The sequence below is a fragment of the Balaenoptera ricei genome, chromosome 6, assembly GCF_028023285.1.
Source record: "Balaenoptera ricei isolate mBalRic1 chromosome 6, mBalRic1.hap2, whole genome shotgun sequence".
Lineage (NCBI taxonomy): Eukaryota > Metazoa > Chordata > Mammalia > Artiodactyla > Balaenopteridae > Balaenoptera > Balaenoptera ricei.
Window position 1 is genome coordinate 34,231,215 of NC_082644.1, and position 21,503 is coordinate 34,252,717.

A 21,503-nucleotide genomic window follows, 5' to 3' on the forward strand; every position below is an offset into this window, starting at 1 on the left:
AAATATATAGTTAATACAATATACTATTCTTTCTGTCTTCTGAGTTTTTCAGTTTTTAGTGAGTAAAAGCAAAAATGATAACATTGTCTAATGTGATTCTCAATGTAAGTAGAAGTAATATTTAAGACAACTGTATTACAAAGAGGGTAGTTTAAGGGACCAGAAAGCTCATAAAGCTTCTACATAATCTTTGAAGTAGTAAGACACTGATACCAGTAGAAAGTGATATGTTACAGAGATTGGAAGAATGGATTACAAAAAACAAAGACAAAACAAAAAAAGACCAAACTATTTGCTACATACAGAAAACTCACTTGAAATGTAATGATGTAGGTATGCTAAAAGTAAAAGTACCAAAAAGATATAACATTCAAACACTAAGCCAAGAAAACTGGAATAACCATATTAATATCAGACAAAGTAGGTTTCAGAAGAAAAAAAAAAATTACCAGGGACCAAAAGAACATTACATAACTATAAAATAAAATAGTCACTTCATGAAGAAGAGATAATAATTCTAATTATATATGCATCGAACAACAGAGATTCAAAATACAGTACAGGAAGCAAAATCTGACAGAACTGAAAGGATAAATAGACAATAGACTATAATTATAGGTGGGGATTTTAACACCTCAGTGATTGATAGAAGCAACGAACAGAAAGTCAGCAAAGATATAAAAGAATTGAAGAACACCATCAATCAACAGGATCTAGGGAATTCCCTGGTGGTCCGTTGGTTAGCACTCAGTGCTCTCACTACCATGGACCCAGGTTCGATCCCTGGTCGGGGAACTAAGATCCCGCAAGCCATGTAGCATGGCAAAAAAAAACCCCCAAAACAGGATCTAATTGAAATTTATTGAATAACAGCAGAATACATCATTTCAAGTGCACCTGGAACACAAAGATAGGCTATGTCCTGGGAAATAAAACAAATATGTAAAATATTAAAAGAATTAAAGTCATACAAAATATATTCTCTGACCATGGGGGAATCAAACTTGAAAGCAATAACAGAAAAGTAATAGGAAAATCTCCTGACCTTGGAAATTAAACAACACTATTCTCAACATTCCAGTGGTCAAAAGGAAGCTTCATGAAAAAAAATACATAAGTGAAAGTAAAAATATAGCATAACATCTATTGGATGTAGGTAAAGCAGTGTTTATCAGGAAATTTAGAGTACTAAAGTTTTATATTAGAAAAAAAATCTCAAATCAACAATCTAAGTTTCTACCACAAGAAAATAGAAAAAGAAGGGAAAATAAACAGAAAGCTAGAAGAAAGGGAATGATAAAGATAAGAACAAGGATTAGTACAATTGAAAACATGAAAACAAAAGAGAAAATCAAAGCCAAAACTTTGGGTTTTTTGAAAATATAAGTGAAATTGATAAACTTCTAGCAAGACTGACAATGACAAAAGGAAGATACAAATTACCAACATCAGGGATGAAAGAGAATTCCTACAGAACCCACAGATACTAAAAAGGATAATAAGAGAATAATATGAACAAGTCTATACATAGAAATTCAACAAATTAGACAAAATGGTCCAATTCCTTGAAAACTACAAACACAAAACTCACCCAAGATGAAATCGATCATTTAAGTAATCTTATATTAAATAGATTGAACGTGCAGAAACACACACACACACACACCTGCAAAAAAGGAAATTTCCAGATCAGTTGTCTTCACTGGTGGGTTTACCAAACATTTAAAGATGAAATAATGTGTGGAATCTAGTCAAACTCATAGAAGCAGGCAGTAGAATTGTGATAACCCAGGGCTGGGAGGAGGAGGAAATGGGGAGATGCTGGTGACAGGGTACAAAGTTTCAGTTATGCAAGATAAGTTCTGGAAATCTAATGTATGGTGGGCAATGTGACTATAATTAACAATATTTGAAATTTGCTATGAGATTAAATTGTGTTATCACAATAAAAAAAAGAAGAAGAAAAAGAAAATGGTAACTATGTGAGGTAGTGGATATGTAAATTAGCTTCTTTGTGGTGATCACAATATATATGTATAACAAAGTACCATGTTATACACCTTGAATATAAATGATTTTTATTTGTCAATTATACCTCAATGAAGCTGGGGGTGATATAACACCAATTCTACACAAACTCTTCCAGAAAACAAAAGTGGAGGGAACACTTCCCACCTCATTTTATAAGGCCAATATCAAAGTCAAAGACAGTACGAAAAAAGAAAACTATATCAATTTCCCTTATGAACATAGACACACAAGTTCTCAACAAAATATAAGTAAATCATATCCATAAGTATATAAAAAGAAAGATACACTACAACCAGGTATGGTTTAGTCCACAAATGCAAGGCTGGTTCAATATATGAAAATTTACCAGTGTAATCTGCAATTTTGACAGGGTAAAGAAGAAAAACCACATGATCCAATCAGTTGGTACAGAAAAAGCATTGGACCAAAGCCAACATTTACTCAACAACAACTCTCAGCAAACTAGAAATAAAAGGGAACTTCCTCAATCTGATAAAGAACTACAAAATTACTGAAGCTAACATCACACTTAATGATTAAAGTCCTAATGCTTTTCCCTTAAAATTACTACCACGGCAAGGGTGCTCACTTTCCCCAAAACAACTTACATAGTACTGGAAGCCCTGGCTATTTCAATAATTTGAGAAAAGAAAAAGCAAGGCAAGTCATACAAATTGGAAAGGAAAAAATAAATCTACCCTTATTTGCTGATTGCATGATTGTCTACATAGAAAATCCAAGGAATTTACCAAAACATTCCTAAAACTATATAGAGTATAGCAAGATCATGGAATACAAGATCAACACACAAATATCAGTTATATTTCTATACATTAGCAATGAACATTGGAAACTGAAATAAAAAACATATTATTATTTACAATTGTTCCAAAAAATTAAAAAGAATTTGACAAAACGTGCAGGATCTGTATGCAAAAAATACAAAATGCTGACTAAAAAGTCAAAGACAAATGGAGACACATGCCATGTTCATAGATTAGAAGCCTCAATACAGCTCAGGTTCCTGGGGTTTTGGAGTAACTTATTCCTTTACCTCATGATAATCATCTTCCATTTGAAAAGCAGCTTCTGATTTGCCATTGGGTCCTGATGGAGACTGAACATGGGATACCAAGTGACTATGTGACCCAAAATATCTATCATCAACTTGTATAATCTACTTCACTGAATCAAAATATTGGATATGTGTAAAGCTATTCCTTTGTTAAATGGGATGGTAAATATAAGACCAGACCAAAACAGGACCAGAAGGTATAAGCAAACTGTATAATCAAGTGGTTCACAGTCACATGGTACTTACATTAGGGAACTGTTGACCAAAACCGCCTGCATATTTGGCCAGGTATAATGATAACCACTTGCATGAGATATCTCGCAATAAGAGATCCCGATAAGGAACACAGTGCTGTCACAAAAACTAACTGGGAGAATTCAGGAGGGGCCTAAAAGAGGGGGGTAGACGCCAGTCCATGTCCTACCAACCTCCCAGAATCCTTCTCACTGGAATCCATCTTGGCTGAGATGCACGGGCCACCAGGAAGGACCATGAGTCAGACCGAATATGGGCCAAGAAAGATGATTGGCCAGAGACAAGCCGGAAACTAATCACATTACCATAAAACCTGAGACTGTGAGCCACGTGGCAGAGCAGTTCTTCTGGTTTCCCTTACCCTGCTGCTCTCTGCCTGGGCACCCCTTCCCAATAAAGTCTTCTGCTTTGTCAGTACATGTGTTTCCTCGGACAATTCATTTCTGAGTGTTAGACAAGAGTCCACTCTCGGGCCCTGGAAGGGGTCCCTTTCCTGCAACACTTACTCCTATTGACTCACCACATGACCTTCAATGCTCCTTAGAGTCCCATGGGGAGTCCACTATAAACATTTAACAGAGGAGGAAAGAGTACTCTCCTTGGGTGACAGATGTGTCTGCAAGGGATGGTGGCCCTGAAAGGCTGTAGTGAAGAGAAATCCTCCCTAGTGGGCAGAGCTTGGGGAGGTATATCTGATTGTCCACTTTGTGTGGAAGGAGATATGTTTAGAATCATAATAATTCAATATGAATGGCTCAATGAGCTCACTGGTAATCCGGGGCTGGTAAAGAATATAACTGGAAAATTAACAAGGAGACCTGGAGGAGACTATGTGGATGCACTTCTAGGAACCAAACAGAGTGGTAGGATGTAAATAGTCACTACCGGACAGGACATGAGAGGGTGAAAAACAAGTGAAGTTTGGATATTTATTCCTTTGGCCTTCTATACTAAGCCATTCTAATGTTCCTCTTCTTAAGACTATAGCTCCTCTTGGGGCAGTCTTTCCTGCCAAGTTGTAGTTATACTCCCTGCACGCCTTTTGGTGATAATGTCTCCCTACAGTCACTAGTCACAGGGTGTGTCTCACCAACTGGGCCCTTATTTTATTAGATCTCCTTCAGTGTCCCATTGTTTCTTAACAATTGACCACAGCAACCCTGATCATAAACTCCACAAGAGTAGGGACTTTTATCTCTTATATTGTTTGTTAAAATCCCAACACCTAGAATGATGTGTCACACAGCAGACTTTCAATAAATATTTGTTGAACGAATATATGTATGGTCCACTTTCTCTCCATTAGAACATGAATAGCAATTCCTTAAGCATCACTAATAATTACTTATCAAAAATGCATGCTATCTGGTGTTGGAATGGATGTGAGGAAACAACATAAACTGATACAGCCTTTCTCAGGACTATTTGTTAGCATCTATAAAATTATAAAATGTTTAACATGTACACTTTTTTTCCTTTCCTTTTCTTTTTTTTTTTTTTTTGCCACGTGGCTTTCAGGATCTTGGTTCCTGGACCAGGGATGGAAACCGGCCCTTGGCAGTGAAAGCACAGAGTCTTAACCACTGGCCCGCCAGGGAATTCCCACTTGCACACATTTTTAACTGAGCAAGTCTATCATTTTGGCTTTTGTGCCAAAGAAATAATCACACATATATGCAAAAGATGTATGGGCAATGATGTTTGCTATATATTATTTATAAAAGTGAAAATTGGAAACAACTGAACATCAATAACAAAAAGATTGATTAAATAAACATGATATACCCCTACAATGCAGCTAAGGAAAAGAATGATTTAGCCTGACCAGACAACTGGATCAGGAGACAACTTGTACAAAAACAAGTTGTAAATAAGTAGTAACCACGCTTTTTGAAAAATGCAGTTAGCTGTAACATAAAGTCTAGAATTCAGCATCAGTTAATACTGGTTTTATATGGAAGATGGGATGGAGAGTAGAGGTAAATTCCATTATCCAGCATGTATTTATAATTTAAAAAGAAACATTTAAATATACTTACATTAAAAATAAACAGGAACTACTCAAGTGTTTAAAAAATAACAAGGCTTATTTAATAGCCTTGCTCAGCACATAATGTAAGGGTGATAAAATATCACGTTGTGAAGCTTATTGCCACACTAATAAATGTAGTTGGGTTGACCATCTACTATACTGTCACACTTAGCTTTCACAGTATGAGTTCAAGGATATTTATCTAGAAAGCTGCACTTAACAAAAAAGGGTATTTGATTATTAATAAACCAATTGCTTTTTTTATGGATAATACATTTTTTTGTCCTTCCCAAAGAGTCCACATGACAGAGTAGGGTTCATTTTTGCAAAGATGGAAAATTCAGTCTAATTAAGGGGACACGCCTGAAGCAGGAGACAGATGGGCCCCAAGCTAAACAGTTTATCCCCTGTGGACAGAAACTCCACAATGGAGGATTATGGAGGAGGCTGGGATGATGGATGGAGGCTGGGATCTGTGCAGATAAGAGATAAAAGACCACATATTCCTCATTCTCGAAGTCAAGGAGACCTCCCTGACTATACACAGCGCAGAAAGGCTCCTTGGAGGTCAAAAAGGGAGGGGGCGCCACCCCACAGTAAGTGATGCCAACCTACCCATAGGCCTTTTCGCTAGAACCCATCTTGGCTAAGAGATGTGCGCAAGGGAGGACCCTGAGATATACCATATACGGACTCAGAACCAGGCAAAGCAAGATGATTGGCCAAAGGAAACCCGGAAGAAATGCCCCATAAAAGTGATTCAAACTACCGGGAGGGCGTGACTCTATCTGAGGCCGCCCGTGTGTCTCTCCACATATATGTACTGTTTTTCCTCCTAATAAACACTTCTCTTGTTTCACTACTTTCCGTCTCTATGTGGAAATTTATTTCTGCACAGCTGACAGGCCAGGGCCTTGTCACTGGCCACTGGTCCCTGGTGGTCAGGTAACTAGGATTCAGTGCTCTCACTGCCACTGCCCGACTTCAATCTCTGGCTGAAACCGAAATCCTGCTTAAAAGCCTCTGCAGGCCGAGGCCACCTGAGGTCATATTCATGACCATCGGGAACTGACCAACGTAGAAGACTCCTTTCCCAGCTGAGGTAAACCCAGACTCCTTTCACACTGGCCCAGGGCCTGGAGGGTGTGGGTGCGGTGGCAGGAGCTAACCTCACGGGAGACGTGCCTAGATCCCGGCTGCGTCTGTCCCCCAAGACTCAGGCATCGGAGCACGCCAGCAGACCCGTCCTGGGCGGCTGAGGACGCGCCCAAACCCGCGCCGCCAGAGCCGCTCTGGCACAGCTGCGCCGGAAGACGCCTCCAGATCCAGCCAAGCAAGGCAGGAGGACGCGTCCAGACGCAGGACTGCGGAGGATTCCCCAAGTGAGGTGGAGCTAGGCTGGAGGACGTGCCAAGGGAGCCGCGTCGGTGGCGGCGGGGCCTGGGGAGCAGCGAGGAGAGCTCTTTAGCGCCCGCTGAACTGTGCCCGCCGCCCCCTCCGCTGGCCCCGAGCCCAGTCCACACCCACAACACGCACTCTGAGGAGGCTGAGCTGCCCGGGGAAGGGGGTTCCCAGGCGTGGGCGGGGACGAAAGCTTCCTAGGAAAGCTGCTGAACCTCTATGCCTGTGTTCACTTAAATTGCGCTAACTTCTTGATGGCTGTATTCCTTTTTTCACCGTATGAATAAGACTAAACTTTAACAATCATTGTCATAGAAAAAATGATTGATGTGAAATAATATTGACCAGATACGTGCTCAATATATGTAATTTAGTTAAAAGATGTTCCTATAATATTATGCTCATATGTGCCTAATTTGGTTAAAAAAAAACAACAACAGGATGCTCACTAAGGCTGCAGTAGGGTCACCTCTGAGAAATGAGTGCTTTTCTTGATAATCATTTTCTTATTTTGCATTGTGTGTATTTTCGTACATTATGCATTTTTGAAATTTGCTCTTTTCCCTTTCCTGAGATAAATTCTGTTGGTCACAGATACTTTCTTTTATGGTACTGTTGTGCTTAATGTTCAAGTGTCTTATTTGCCTTATTCCCCAAAGATATTTGTATCTTGACTACTTTTGGCAACTTAGAGTTTTAACAGGGCATTGAGGGAAAGAGAATGCCTATCCTTTTCTTTTATTACAAAAAATTTGAAAAACAGTGATGGAATAAAAGCTATGTCTTAAGGCAGGACAAGAAATTTTAAGCATACATATTCCTTGCCCCTATTAGGCCAGCCCTAAAGTGCTGTACGCATCTGCATTATACATTAACCAGACCTCCTCAAAGGCAGGAATGCCTGCTCCACCATAAAGATCAATGTTTTCTTTTTCTCCTTCTGATACCAGTAACATAACTTCTTAGAAGATTAATTTTTCCTTTCCTAATCCTGTAAGGGGTCATAGTGACCTACTTCTCCCCTTGTACGTGCAGGTCTGGACTATGTATCTTTAGTGAACTTTCTGTAAAATATCAGTGTGTCATTTTCATGTACCATCCTTTGTCTCAAAAATGTATATGACTATGACTTTGACTTCTAACAGGTGGAATAGTCCTCAGTTTTCTGAAAGACGGTTTCCAGGTCTGTAATCCACAGGTTGGCTTGAATAAAATTCTTTTTCCTTTAGATCAGCTATTAATTTTTCCTAGACAACAGAAAAGTAGAAAATGGTAAAATGAGTATCCATAAATAGCTATGCCCTCCATCAACTTAAGAAACCTAACCTTTTGCTGTATTTGCTTTAATTAGTTTTTGCTCAAATTTTATAAAATGAACTAACAAGATGACTTCAGTGCTAACCGTGTTATTATGCATGCCTTTACAAAATCAATACATTTCCAGTCAATCAATATAATTCCATGTAACAACTGAGTAACTAATATTCGCTGACATTATTATGCTCAATTCCTAATTGCCATTCCACATTCAAATTTCCCAAATTGTTCCCAGCGTCTTTGGCAACTGTTGTTTTCCCCTTCGGAGTGTGATGGAAGACCATGCGATGTAGTATTTGGCAGTAAAGTTCAAATTAACCCATAACGCCTGGGGTCTCTGAGAGAACCTGGGCAGAAGGGAACATATAGCACACCTTGCAACAGTCTAACACAGAAGAAACGGTGCAAAGAAATGGCAAGGCACAGAGACTTATGGGAAATGTAGTCTTGAATCTGGTTGGGTCACCGTGCAGCCCTCTGGGTAGTGTCTAGGCTACATTTGGGCGTGTGCAGGGCCCGCTGCGCGTTCCTGTTTCCGCACTTTAATCCCTGGTCGATAGTTGGTGCTGAGTCCTTGATTGTCCTCCTGTAGAGTGGATTTAGGGGGATGGAGACTCCGCGCCGCACGGGAACTTCTGGAGAGGAGTGGGCTTGTGACCCAGAGAGCGGGAGCAGAAAGTCCCGGGGGCCCCCAGGTTCAACCCCGTGTTAGACTCAGATGCGGCTGAGCCCTTATCAGAAGCAAGTGCTTGATGCAGGCCGGAGTGTACGGGGATCGTTTGCCTGGCCCCACCTGCAGCCGGACCGGAGAAAAGCCCCCGCGGCGGCCTTGGTAGGGAGCGTGGTGCTTGTTTGTTCATAATGCGGATGGTGAGCGTGCCAGAAAGCGCAGGCGGTGGGTCTGCGGTGGAGCCCGAGCTCTGGAGCCAGAAAGACCCAGGTAAATTCCAGCTCTGTCACCTTTAAACAGGGGCTACAGAAGGAACCTGGATAAGAAGCAAGTTTCTCATCTGTAGTAAGGACATTAATAATGACTGCTTCATGGCATTGTTTTAAAACTCAGATAAGTCATCACCTGTAAATCAGGTAGGCTAGTGCAGAGTACTAAGCCCTGAGTACGTGACAACTGCTGTTATATTTAGAAGACACTTCGTTCTTTTTATTGGTTGGCGTATGTATAAACCTCAACCATTCTGTGAGGTCTGTATAACCATCTGCATTAAAAATAACCGAAGCTCAGGCTAGTGGACTGATGGCTCAGGTCACAAGCTAGCAATGAGGGAGTCTGGATTCAAGAGCAGGTGTGCTTTACTTCCAATCTCAGGCTTTGTCTAAATATCACATCTGCCAGAAATCAGCATTGCAGCCTTCAAAGCACCTAACAGAGTAACTTGTCCCCAAATCTCCAGGGATATAGTAGTAAGTGAATGTAGATGGAATCCTACCATATGTCAAATGTACTCTGAGATTTCTGTTGTCTCCTCAGATCCTTTGAGTCAGACAGAGCCTCCTATCCCCTCATGCACTTCAGGCTGTGTTTTCAGTCTAAGATTATAATGAATTCCAAGAGAGTCAGCTTTCTGTCCTTAAAATTGTGGCCTAGGACTAGATTCCAGCTCCTGGGAAATTCATTTTAGAGCACAGCAGCTCTTGTGAAGTAGGAAGCAGGGGGACTCTGGTAAAGGAGTCTTACCTGGAAGAGAGCACCCCCTGACCTAGACCTCTCTCCAGAGCTACAGAGTGGAGGCAGAAGAGCCCAGGAGCAGGTCTGCACAAGATCAAGAAGTAGTTCTTGATCCTTCTGCCAGGAATGAGCCAGACTCGGTAATGCCACCACATTCAGAAGCCACCACATGGTGTGACGGTTGGGAGTTTGGGCCAGTCTTGAAAAGAGCAAGGTGAGCTGGGGTGGCCCAGGGGCAGGCTGCTCAGGAAAGGCCACTTTGTTGGAGAGCTAGTGAGGTTGAGGTCTGGGAGTAAAGGATAACCAGGCAGAGGGAGGAAATGCTGTCTCCACTCTCCCTAAATTGCCCTTTTACAGATGCTGCTGTCACACATGTGACACTATCCTGACTTCACGGAGTCCCACAGTGATGGTTCCTGAAACGTTTCTATGGTCATCTACCTCTGACTCATTTAAAACTTTAAAGAAATTAGACCTGAGAGTGTCAGTGAATTGTCCAGGGCCAATTATTGTGACAGATCCAGGAGTCAAAGACAGTGCCATTCACTCTGTCTCCGGTCCATGTTTCAGTAGTTTGTTCCTTTCTATTGATGAGTAGTCATCTGTTGTGTGGCTATTCCACAGTTTATTTACCCATTCACCAGTTGATGCATATTTGGGTTATTTCCAGCCATAAATATTCATATATAGGTTTCTTTGTGTGAGCATATGTCTTCAGTCTCTTGGGTTAATGTGAAGGAGTGAGTGGATTTGCTGGGTCTCATAATAATTATATGTCTAATGTCGTAAGAAAATGTCAAATTGTTTTACAAAGTGGCTGTCCTAGTTTGCATTCCCATCAGCAATGTGTCAGGGTCCTGGTTACTCTGTATCTTCTCCAGCATTTAACAATATCAGGGTTTTATTTGAGCCATTATTTTAGGTTTGTAATGGTATTTCATTTTAGTTTTAATTTGAATTTTTCTAATGCCTAATAATAAGCATGTTTTTGTTCGTTATCCATTACTCTTTGGTGAAGGTGCCTATTTGATTGGAGACTTACATATGTTCTATAAAAAATATTTCCTCAGATACATGATTTGTAGATATTCTCTCTCAGTTTTAGTTTTTTTCATATTCTTAACAGTATTTTTCAAAGAGCAGAGGTTTTAAATTTATCAATTTTTCATAACTTTTTCAGTTTCTTTTATGAATGTATTAGTCTGTGTGGGCTGCTATAACAGAATATCACACATTGGGTGGCTTAAACAACAGAAATATTTTATCTTATAACTCTGGAGGTTGGAAGTCCAAGATCAGGATGTCATCAGTGTTGGTTCCTGGTGAACCAACTCTTCCAGGCTCACAGAAGGCCACCTTATTGCTCTGTTCTCACATGGCCTTTCCTCTGTACACACACAGAAAGAGAAAGATCTCTGGTGTCTCTTCCTCTTCTTATAAAGACATTGGCCCTATCAGATTAGGGCCCCACCTATTTAACTTCATTTAACCTTAATTACCTCCTTAAAGACCCTATCTCCAAATACAGTCACATTGGGGGTTAGGGCTTCAACATATGAATTTTGGGGGACACAATTCAGTAAATAACAATGTCCTATCTAAGAAATATTTGCCTAATATGGCCAAAAACATTTTACCTTTTTATTCCCCTTATATATGTTTGAAAATTATAGCACCATTTGTTGAGAAATATGTACTTTGTTCATTGGATTGCCATGGTACCTCTGCTGGAAATCTATTGAGTATAAATATGAGCTCCTGAAATAACAGGTCTGGTTCTGAGTATTCCTTCCAGGAATACTGGGGCCCGCGCACCGCGATGAAGAGTGGCCCCCGCTCGCCGCAACTAGAGAAAGCCCTCGCACAGAAACGAAGACCCAACACAGCCAAAAATAAATAAATAGATAAATAAATTTATTTTTTAAAAAAAGAAGATGTGGTACATATATACAATGAAATATTACTCAGCCATAAGAAAGAACGAAAAATGCCATAGTTACATGCATCTATTCATTGATTCCCCCATTACCCCAGCAGAGGACTCTGGCAGAGGATGTGTGTAACCTAGAGAGTGCTCAGGTGTATGAGCCATTGGTGTATAAGAAATGATTATAGGAACCCTATTTATAATGACTTTATCTTTAAAAAGACACTAAGCTTTGGGACTCCCCTGGTGGTCCAGTGGTAAAGAATCCGCCTTCCAATGCAAGGGACATGGATTCAATCCCTGGCTGGGGAACTAAGATCCCACATGCCGCGGGGCAACTAAGCCTGTGCACCACAACTACTGAGCTCACACACCTCAACTAGAGGGCCCACGTGCCGCAAACTACAGAGCCCACTTGCCCTGGAGCTTGCACACCACAACTAGAGAGAGAAAACCCAGAGGCTGCAACTAGAGAGAAGCCCACGTGCCACAACTAGAGAGAAGCCTGCAAGCCACAATGAAAGATCCCACATGCTTCAGGGACGATCCCCCGTGCTGCAACTAACACATGGCGCAGCCAAAAAATAAAATAAAATAAATAAATAAAATGTTTTTTAAAAAAGGCACTAAGCTTTCTTGGTAGTATATTAACTGAGAGTATAAGTACATATTTTAGAAATACATACAAATGAATTATGGCATGAAAATAATATTTGTGCTAATTGTGTGATGCCCCCAAAGTATAAGACAAAATTAAGGCTGTAATAATTTATAATTTTATTTATTATTTTACAATATTTTGCTTTAAACTCTCAGCAGTAAACATCACAAGAGTTTTCAAAAGTATTTTTTATGTTACCTGTTTCTAAACCCTTCAGATTAATCAGAAATGTGCTATTACAGGCATGAGTGTCATTCAAGGATGTGACTGTGGATTTAACCCAGGAGTGGAAACACCTGGGCCCTGCTCAGAGTATCCTGTACAGAGATGTGATACTGGAGAACTACAGCCACCTCCTCTCAGTGGGTGAGCAGACCTTACCATGTGAATGCCTCAAGAATGCAATCCTGTTTATTCTCTTGTTCTTAACTGCTACTTTTATCATATGTGTCATATCCTGTTGTTTCTTTTGATTGACTCTTCTCCTGGTTAAGGGTCATATGTGCCTTCTTTTCATACTTCATAATTTTTTATTGGTTGCTAGTTATGGATTTTAATTTGTCGGATGCTGTATTTTTTGGTATTTTAAAATATCTGGGGACTTTCTCTGGAATAAAGTTAAGTTATTTGGAATTAGTTTTATCCTTTCAAGATCTACAGCTTTGTTCTCTTGGATTCAGAGCACTTTATAGTCTAGGGCTGACTTTGCTCCTGTACTAAGGCAGATCTTTCAGGTTATTCTACTGAGTTCTCCATGAATTAAGAGATCTTTCTACTCTGGCTGGTAGGATAACAAGCTTCCCATCTCTGTCTGTGCTTTGGTGATTTATCATCCTACTCCTTCCCAGTGATTCTTTCCCCAGTCTCAGATAGTTTCCTTACATGCATGCACAAGTCTCTACTCAGCCAAAGACTCAAGGAGATCTTTCTGCAGATTTCTACAGCTCTTCCTTACTACAGCTCTTTCCCCTCCAGTATTTTGTCTTGCAGATTCTAGTTGCCTTGGCATTCCTAAATTACTAACTCTGTCTCCTCAACTTACTGAGAGTGTCAGGCTCTCTTTGGTTTCCCTTACTGTGTTGTGGCATAGAAATTTTCTATACTGTGGCAATAATGGGACTCACCTAATTTGTTTCCTTTTTCTGAAGAATTCCTGTCCTGCACTGCCTATTGTTCCATTTTGTATGACTTTCTACTTGTTTGACGTGAGGAGGTAAAGTGATAGTCCCCATGAAGTCCCTTGTATAAAACCCCACACATGGACTATTTTTAGAATTTAATTATTTAGTCCTAAGATTCAGGGATTTAAGAAGATTCATTCCTTCTGTCACCTCCTCAAAAAGGTCAAATGAGCACCTTCATTGTATAGTTCCAGAAGCTGTACCTTCCTTTATATTCAGAAGTATTGAAGCCCATGTAGCTGATCCAAATTATAAATTCTTTTCCACTTATGGAGTATTGCTTTAGAAAACCAGATGTGACCTTCAAGTTGGAGGAAGGAGAAGATCCATGGTTATTAGAGGAAGAATGTCTAATAGGAGCTACTCAGGTGAGTTACTGAGTACTAGAAGAAGGTATCCAGGGAAAAGTAAATCCAAAGTGATCAGTCATAGGTAGGAATTTTAATTTTAATTTTATTTATTTATTGGCCATGCCACATGGCTTGCGAGATCTTAGTTCCCCAACCAGGGATCAAACCTGCACCCTTGGCAGTGAAAGCGTGGAGTCCTAACCCTGGACCACCAGGGAATTCCCTAGGTGGGAATTTTTAGAGGCCTGTGTCTTTGGTAGTTTACAAAGAATAGATCCAGTGCAATGTGGAAGATGAAGGTATAACATGACCAATGCAATACTAGCATACTGATTTTCTGATCTTTAAAGGCTGGGAGTCCAAGTGTATCATTTACAACTGACAAACCAAGTTATAGGATTTTTATTTAATTGTAAAATGATAAACACTAAGAAATATTAGAAAAGGCACTAAAATTGAGCATTAAAGGATGGTTAAGGAGAGAGAAAAAACACTGATTTCATCATTGGTTCTATAATATGGAATTACTAGTTACTGTCTAAGTAAGTAGAAGATCAAAAAATACATAAGTTTATAATTATAAAAGTACCTACTAGAGCAAAAACACAATCTTCCTAATTTTTAGAAGAAAAATTAACAGAGCTATGAAAACAGAACTATTAACTAAAAAGACTTTTTAATAACATAACTGAACATAAACTAAAACAAATATATCTGCCACTCAACTTACTTAAAGTAGTTAAGTTACTTATTAAATAAGTGCTATCAGATTGTACCAAAGAGTTATACCTAAGAAATAATGTACAAAGTTTGAAATATAAAACAGTAAATTTAATAAGCCAATAAATGTACAAATAAATCAAGGTTCATTTACCTGGCTGCTAAAGTTCGAATTTAGGCAAAATAGTATGAAATCAGAAAAAGGGCACTTGAATGATGTTTTTTAAAGACCATTTTAAAAGGACAATAAATGTTTTGATTATCTGTGCATGAAATAAGTTATCAGGATCCATAAAACAACAATTGTAAGAGGTATAACGTAAAAGAGAAACATATTAGATATAGTAGATCTTAATATACCTTTCTGGTTTTATACCACATATAGTGGAGAACAAATGAAGTTCTAGAACAAGGGTTGGCAAACTACAGTCCTTGAGCCAAATGCAACCTGACACTTCTTTTTCTAAATTAAATTTTTTGGAACTCAGCCACTCTAGTTCTTTTACGTATTGTCAGCACTGTCTTCATACTACAAAGGTGTAGTTGACTGGTGACAAGGACCATATGGCTTGCAAAGCCTAAAATATTTATTATCTTGCCTTTTACAAAAAAGCGTTTGCCAGTCCATACTCTAGAACAATGGTATTCAACAGAGGATGATTTTACCCACCATAGGACATTTAACAATGTCTAGTGACATTTTTAGTTGTCACAACTAAGGGGAAGATACTACTTTTATCTCATGGAGAGGCTGGGGATGCTGCTAAACATCCTGTAATGCACAGGACAACCATCACCACCCCCACCACACACGTGCACAACCAAGAATTATCTGGTCCAAAATATTAGTAGTGACAAATACGAGAAATTCTGGCCTAGAATGCATACATAGCATATTTTATAAAGTGAATGTAATACATATCTAGATATATCTTTCAAACTGTGTCCTCTGGAAATAAAGAGTAAACCAGTGCTGATGGTATGTGTAGAAAATATAAAAGTACATTACAGCAACAAAAAACTTCAATAAATTCCTCGGAGTAGAAATTTCACAATTCAGTAAAACTAGAAATTGCAAATAATGTGAACAAACTAAAATTCAGTAATTAAAAAAACCTTTAAAAATCTATTTGTTCAGCTAAATGAGGAAAATTGTGGAGCAGGAAGCTCCAAGCTCATTTCCCCACAGCAATATTGTAAAAAAAAAAAAAAAAAACATGCAGGAAGCTTTCTGAACCAACTTTGTCATAGCTGTGGAAAACAAAGTTTAATAGCAACCAAGCCAATATCTGATTAAGAAAAATCCATCTTAAAACTAATAGAAAAGTTTTGTAGCATTTTTACTCATTCCTTCCCTAACCCCTCCAGGGCATGATGGTAGTTTTGGCGTTGAAGCAGTGGCAGTCTGGTTCCCAGTTCCCTCCCTTGAGCCGGGGATCAGAGCAGACCTTATTTATTTATTTATTTGTTTTTAACATCTTTATTGGAGTATAATTGCTTTACAATGGTGTGTTAATTTCTGCTTTATAACAAAGTGAATCAGTTATACATATACCTGTGTTCCCATATCTCTTCCCTCTTGCATCTCCCTCCCTCCCACCCTCCCTATCCCACCCCTCTAGGTGGTCACAAACCACCGAGCTGATCTCCCTGTGCTATGTGGCTGCTTCCCACTAGCTATCTATTTTACGTTTAGTAGTGTATATATCTCCATGCCACTCTCTCACTTTGTCACAGCTTACCCTTCCCGCTCCCCGTATCCTCAAGTCCATTCTCTAGTAGGTCTGTGCCTTTATTCCCAGAGCAGACCTTATTTACAAGTTATTGTGTACATCTGTTTTAACCTGGGGGAATACAAGATACTTGTATGTTTCATATAACTTGAAACTCAGGCAGAAAAGTGGTAGGCACTGCTATTAATAGTCACAAGATTCACAGATGCCTGGAGCAAGAGATTACAGGTGGAAACATATAATTGGCCATTTAAGGTCTGGAGGAGAAGCTAGAGTGAGATTACATGAGAAATTAGTACATTCAAAAGCAGCCCATGTATACAAGGGACTTTAGAAAGCCACCTGCATACCCAGGCAAGATGCATGCTCAGAAAGCTCTAAGAAGACTTTAAGCTTTCACTTGAGTTGATCTCTAGGCTCAGAGCAAGCTTGACTAAGTGTTGAATGACTGCTCCAGCACAAAGCCAATTTGCAAAGCCTATGAGAGCTCTTGGCATTCAAGAAATCTCTGTTAAAACATTAGCTAAACATGAGCTAAGGGAACAGATTTCAGTGATGAAACACAGCAAAGAATAGTTTTCTGCAAAAATAAGTGGAAAAGTCTCAAAACAAATGGAGTACTACAGTCTTCAACAATAAAAAAATAAACAGCAAACCCTGATGAAAGAGTTACTATATTATAATAGTCAAATGAACAGTTTTCAACAAGAAAAAAAAATTACAGTGATACAGAGAAACAAGGAAGCATGACCCCTTCAGAGGAACTAAATAAATTGCTAGAAACCATCCTCAAGGAAGCCCAGGAACAAAGAATTTAAAACAACTGTCTTAAATATGCTCAAAGCTCTAAAGGAAAGCATGGGCAAACAACTTGAGGAAATCAGGAAAATTATGTAAGAAAAAATGTGAATCAATAATAACAAATTATCGAAAGAAACCAAACAAATTATGGAGATGTAAAGTACTATAACTGAAATGAAAAATTCACTAGAGATATTCAACAGCAAATTTGAGCAGGCAGAAGAAAGAATCCATTATTCTGAAGATAGGATAATTGAAATCATGAACTCTGAGGAGCAGATAAGAAAAAAATGAAGAAAAGTGAATAGAGTCTAAGGGACTTGTGGAACACCATCAAGGGAACAATATGGTAGTCCCAGAAGAAGAGAGAGAAATGTGCAGAAATATTATTTTAAGAAATAATGGCCTAAATTTTCCAAAATTTGTTGAAATACATGAATCTACAAATTCAAGAAGGTGAACAAACTCCATGTTGGATAAACTCAAAGAAACTCACCCTGAGACACATTATAATGAAACTAGCAAAAGACAAAGAGAATCTTCAAATCAGCTGGAGAGAAGCGGTTCATTTCATGTCAGTCTTAGCCTATCAGTAGTGATGTTATTGGCTCAGAATGCTTGAGGCAATCACCTGGGCCCATACTACTTGTGGCAAGCTCCCACAGATATTTCCCTGACCAAATGCAGTGTTGCAGTGGGACTAACCCTTGTGGTTCTTATTATGATTGCAAGATGCACCTCAGCAACAACTATCAGAGAACTTTGAAAAAACAAACTTTATTACTCACATGTCCTGGAGGGTACACAACACACCTGAGAGCCACACAACATGGTCACAGATCGAGAGAATGGACCTGGGGTTCTGAATTTATTGGGGTCAAGTGTGGGTTGCCTGGGGTTTCAAGGTTCACTCTTTATTGGCAAATTTGAAACTTAAGACTGGGAATTTAGGCACAGGAAGGGAAAAACAAGGTCACTCAAGTGGTCAGTTATCTAGGTTACTCAGGGGTTTCTAAAAGGGGAACTTCATGGATGAAGGAGGTCTGATTCCTCGTCTAGTTTTTTAGATAATACCTGGGTCATAGCTGGCAATATGCTTGTTTGAAATTGATGCCTTGGCAATCAAATCTTAATGTTAGGCATTTACATTACAATAAAAAAGGCTTAATGTCAGGCACTTACTACATATAAGTGATCCTCAATGAAATTATCAGGTGATTTCTAATCAGAAATCTTGGAGGCAAGAAGGCACTGGAATTATATATTTAAAGTGCTAAAAGAAAAAAATGGTCAACCTAGAATTCTATACCCAGCAAAATGTTCATTTAATAATGAGGGAGAAGTTAAGATATTCCCAGATAAACAAAAACTGAGGGAGTTCATTACCACCACACATGCCCTGCAAGAAATGATAAAGGAACTCCTTCAGACTGAAATGAAAAAAAGACAGATAGTAACTGGAATCCATATGAAGAAATAAGAACTCCATTAAAGGTAAGTATGTGGACAAATATATGAGCCAGTACTGTAATTTTGGTTTCTAACCTTTTCTTTTTCAACAGGTTCTGAAAGATGAATGGATAAAAAAAAATTATGTCTTTGTTATTGTACATACAATCTATAAAGATGTAATTTGTGACACCAGTAACATAAAGGAGAGAGTTGGAGCTGTTTGGGAGTAGCATTTTGGTATGTGATTGAAGTTAAATTGGTATCAATTCAAATTAAATTGTTACAACTTTAGGATATTATATGTAATATACCCATGGTAACCATAATAAAAATACCTATAAAATAAGTGTACACAAAATAAAATGAAAAGGAATCAAAATGTGTCACCACAAAAATTAAACACAAATGAAGGAAGTAATGGAAGAAATGAGGAACAAAGAAGCTATAAAACATACAGAAAGCAGATAGCAAAATAGCAGAGGTAAGTCCTTGCTTATTAGTAATTACTTTCAAAAATAGATTAAACTCTTTAATCAAAGGGTAGAGATTAGCAGAATGAATTTTTAAATGATCCAACTATATGCTGTTTATAAAAGACTTATTTAGATCTAAAGACACAAATTTGTTGAGAGGGAAGGAATGGAAAAAGATATTCCCTGAAAATAGTAGCCAAAAGAGAATTGGGGTGGCTATACTAATATCAGACAAAATAGACTTTAGGTCAGAAACTGTTGCAAGAGGCAAAGAAGGGCATTATATTATTTTTTTTTAGTTGATAATTTTCTTTCAATTGCACAGCATAAATTATTTTCCCTTATTAAAATAATAACTGAATCCAAACAACCCAGCTTTCTAGAATTTCCATGAAAATTTCCAGATATTTCAGAGTAAATTTTAAACCTCACAGATATTGCTAACAATGATATTTTGGGGTACAAAAACAATATGTCATCATTATTTTTCCTTAAAAGTTTTACTAGTTAGTGTGTTCACCATTCCATCTCCTCCCAAACACACACACCATCATCATCTCTACCATCACCAGTAACAGATATTAAAAGCATGTTATATACAGAGTATTGGCCAAATTTTCCCCAAGGCATAATCCATTCTCAGATTATAAAATCTCTTGTTGCATTAAAACAAAGTAGAGATTGGGGGATTCAAGGTGGTGGAGGAGTAGGAGGACGTGGAGTTCATCTCTCTCCACAGATGCATCAGGAATACATCTACAGATGCAACAATTCTCACAGAACACCAGCTGAACACTAGCAGAAGACCTGGGACACTGAAAAGGACTATAAAGATCCCTGCATAACTGGGTGGGATGAAAGAAAGAAGGGAGAAGGAGAAGAGGAAGCGGGATGGGACTGGCACCCCAGGGTGGGGGAGTTGAAGCAGAGGAGAGATTCCTGCATCTGGGGAAGCCCCCCCCCCATGGGGAAATCAGTTGGGATAGAAGGGAAGCATTTAAGGCTGTTGGAGGAGGGTGAAGCAGCCAATCTGTCACAGACAGGGCAGAGTGAGAACTACACAGATGGCCTGTGCCACAGCCCTACTGTGCCACAGACTGGGGTGTGTGTTCACTGGTGTGCAAGGCTGGGAAATGGAGTGTAGGGATTGGAGAGCAGGCCTGGGGCGAGGACTGCTGTTTGCTGCAGGGAGACGAACTGAGGGGGTGGGAGGGAGGAAATCTGCAACAGGAAATGCCTACGGAGGAAGACCAGACTGCCGTGGAAGCAGGGCGCTACTGCTGAGTCACACGCAGGGGGTGGAGCCATTATTGTAGCCTCTCTCTCCCCATATGCCAGGATCTGCTGATGGACAATAGAAAAAGCCCTCCTAGGGCTGGTCCTCACACACCTGCCACCAGGTGCAAAAAAAAGGCCTTCACTAGGGCCATATTGCTTACACCCATGGCCACCAGCTTCCCTGCACATTTGGCACTGCTGGGTCTCCCACAATCCAAACAGCCCTACCACCTCCATGCCCTGTCCTCACCAGGGCAGACACCAGTGCTCCAGGGCAGCCCCAGGAGCAGACCCTTCGTGGCCCACACGCAGAGGTGGGGATAAAACCAAAGCTGAACCTCAGGGGCAGGGCGACCAAGGAAGAGGATTGAAAATCTTCCCATCAGCTGCACAAGCTGAAGATTAAATCCCCACGATCAGCTAGGTAGACCTGCATCTATGGAATATTTGAGTAGACAATGAGAACTCCCATAAAAGAAAATGGTCAAGCTCTGGCAGCTGTGGACTTTGGAAGCAAGCACACATGGGTGTTCGACCAGATCAGAGTCTGAGTGGTCCCCACGGGGCCCACAACAGGTCCAGAGACCAACCCAGAGGCAATGGAGGGCCTCTTGGGGAAGTGGAGGTGGGCTGTGGCTCACAGCGGGGGCAAGGACACTGATAGCTGAGACCCCAGGAAAACATTATTATTACTATTACTTTTATTATCTTTTGATTTGTTCTGTTGTTCTGTTTTTTCTCTTTTATTTCTGGTTCTTATTGATTTATTTTTTTATTTACTTTTTTGGGATTTTCTTGTTTTTTAATATATTTCTTATATTTATTTTTTTTTACATATTTCTACTTCTACTTTGCTTTTCAGTTCTGTGTTCTTTTCCCTTTTTTTCTTCTTTTTCTTTAATATATTTTTTATATTTCTATTTCTACTTTGCTTTTCTGTTGTTCTGTGTTTTTTCCTCTTTTTTAAAAATCATTTTTGTTGGTTAGTTTTGTTTCTTTGCTTTATTCTTCAGCTGGCACTCTGCTCTGGTTTTGTTTTTTGGCTTTCTGTCTTTCTTAGTTTTGTTTTTAATTGTTTGATTTCGTTTTTGGATTCTTTTGTTTGTCTGGTTGTCCTCTTGCCTTTTGTTTT